The sequence below is a fragment of the Mus pahari genome, chromosome 18, assembly GCF_900095145.1.
Source record: "Mus pahari chromosome 18, PAHARI_EIJ_v1.1, whole genome shotgun sequence".
Lineage (NCBI taxonomy): Eukaryota > Metazoa > Chordata > Mammalia > Rodentia > Muridae > Mus > Mus pahari.
In genome coordinates this window covers 17151687-17154310 of record NC_034607.1, presented here as the reverse complement: position 1 = coordinate 17154310, position 2624 = coordinate 17151687, and the positions used below count along the sequence as shown (strand labels likewise).

Here is a 2624-nt window from a genome sequence, read left to right as displayed (position 1 = left end):
TCTCTCTCTCTCTCTCTCTCTCTCTCTCTCTCTCTCTCTCTCTCCCCCCGTGTGTGTGTGTGTGTGTGTGTGTGTGTGTGTGTATGTGTGTGTGCGTGTGAATGCCACAATGCACATGTGGATGTGGGTGTCAGAGAACAACATTTAGGAGTAAGTTTCCTCCTCCCATTGTGTGCGCCAGGGACTCACACTCCAGTTGCTAGGCTTAAGTGGCACATACTTTGACCTCCTGAATGATCTTGCCAGCCCCTTCACTGGCTTTGCCTCCATCATATAGGAAGTCAGGATAGGAATCTGAAATGCTGAAGACTTTAAGACCCCTGGCAGGGGGTGGGCTTCTTTTATCTTAGGAGTTCCATGGGGTTTGTCTCTTTGGGGTCTGTGTAGACTGTAAGAGGAGATACTGTGGAAAGAGGAGCCAAAATAAAGCAAGACCATGAGCTTGGGAAGCTAAATTGCTGTTGGAGAAAGTCATGAATTTCCTGGAAGGCAAAGGCAAGCATGTAATTTGCTGCCTACACTGGAACTCTTAAGAGTAGAAGGGGTGCTAGCTCTTCGGGACAGTAGACAAACAGACACAAACGGAGACAGTCCCCAGTGCCCTGGAATGCATGTTCATGCCCTGGCAGTATGGAGGGCATCCCTGTCTACACAGTGACCTTGGTCCTCCTGATCCTCCTGTCTCCTCCTCCCACGTGTTGGGGTTACAGATATGGAACACCAGGACCAGGGATGGAACTCAGGGCTTCATACATGCTAAACAACCACATCCCCTGTCCTCTGTAGCTTATTTTTAACCCCTACCATCTGTCTGGGGTGATGGCAATGCTTTCTGTTCCTAGTAAGACTGAGTCTGGCTTTCTTCCTCTTTTCATACCTTCTCCTGCCAGATGAAACTGTGACGAGCTGTTCTCCTTGTCAGAGGCTCCTGTGCTGGCGGACCGTCTTCCAGTGAAGAATCTGGAAGGTTAGGATTGGTGTTATCCACTGTGGCCTTGATAACCATTAGCATGTAGGCAGACACCCAGCCAGCTCGTGGGGACACTCGGGAGCTGCATGACACTTTTATCCATGCATGTTCCTCTTTTTACTTTCTCCTTCATCCATCCATGTGCAGAGAATGAGGGCGTAGCTACAATCCCTTCCTTTTTCTGAGCTTACTAATACTCCACTGGTCTAGCAAAAATTAACCACTTGTGTCTATATATGTGAGTGTGTGTGTGTGTGTGTGTGTGTGTGTGTACGCGCGTGCGTGCAAAGGACAAAGGATACAGGGTTAATATGTTTTGTAGTGGAATGTGGATGTTGGCACTCAGGACCAGGAGGTAGGTGGACTCCTGCTTTCTGAGAACTCACCAGTGTTCTAGGAGCCACGGAGCCTTCCTCAGCCTCAGTCTTAGTCACATGTGGAATGGGAGCAATGGTCACCCCAGGGAACAGAACGAAAATATGTCAGGTCAGAAGCAGTGAGCGGTACACGGTGAAGCTTGGTTGATTCTCGGCTGTTAAAGGTTGTGATTGGTCACTTGAGGAGGAGCAGGATGCCAGTCACTGTGTGCTGATTGAATGGGACAGTGTGTATGCTAAGCCTGGGGACTGTAAGCTCTTTCTGATGAATAAAAAAGGAATCAGCAAAATTTTCAAGGCCTCAGGGCTTTGACATGTGTCAGAGATAAGGATGAAAAGGGGGAATTACTTTCTGATTAACTCCACAGCTGTGCTCCACCAGATTCTGGAACAGCGATAGGCATGGGAGGCCTTGGCTGTGTTTAGCAGGAGCTTCTGTATAGTTGAGGGCCTCCACTGCAGAGTCCATGAGTCTAAAGAACGGAATTCAAGTGAGCCACTCACTTGGAGGGCAGCATCAGGACCAGAGTCTGTACCCTTGCCTGCAAACTGGTGGTCATCCTGATATGTACCTTCAAAGGAAGATCGAATCAACGTGTTCAAGGACTCAGGATTGGCTGAAGAAACAGCTTGGCGTGGAAACACTTGCTATGCTACCGTGAGGACCTCAATCCGGAGCCCAGAATGCTGTACCACACATCTGTAAACCCAGCTCTTCGCCAGCATCTTGGGAAGTGAAGACAGAAGTGACCCCAGGAGCTCCTAGGCCAGGTATCCTGGCCTACAGGGCAGTGAATAATGAAGACACACTGTTTGGAACAAGGTAGAAGGTATGGACCAACACACCAAGGTTGCCCTTTGACCTCCACATGTGTGTTGTGGCATGTGCATGCTATCATTTATGTGTGTGCACCCTTGAACACATATGCCATACAACACAAGCAAGAAGATATAAATTCTTAAGTTAAATTTTATCCATTGTGTGGTGTGTGTGAAGGGGTGCACTTGCATGGAGATGAAAGCACAACTTATTGGAGTTCAGTTCCTCCTTTTTTCTCCTTTTATCACGTGGAACACGGGGATTGGACTCAGGTTACCAGGCAAGAGCTTTTACTTGCTAAGTCAGCCATCTTGCTATTGGCAAAAGATAAAGAAGAAGAGGAAGAGGAAGAAGAGGTAGAAGAGGAGGAGGAGGAAGAGGAGGAGGAGAAGAGGAGAAGAAGAGGAGGGGAAGAAGAGGAGGAGGAAGAGGAGGAGAAGAAGGAGAAGAAGAAGAG

At 48.4% G+C, this 2624-nt stretch overlaps 1 protein-coding gene across 5 annotated transcripts in view; it reads left to right on the top strand.

The window, feature by feature from the left end:
- The window catches only part of Daam2 (dishevelled associated activator of morphogenesis 2), a 112472-nt gene that overhangs the window by 13050 nt on the left and 96798 nt on the right, over positions 1–2624 (top strand). The window contains exon 1 of one of the 5 annotated variants that reach the window (XM_029531237.1): positions 896–967. The exons of the other annotated variants lie outside the window; for them this stretch is intronic. The gene's annotated coding sequence lies outside the window, so the exon portion shown is untranslated. Of the gene's footprint in view, positions 1–895; positions 968–2624 lie in introns of those variants that run through there. 5 annotated transcript variants of the gene reach the window in all.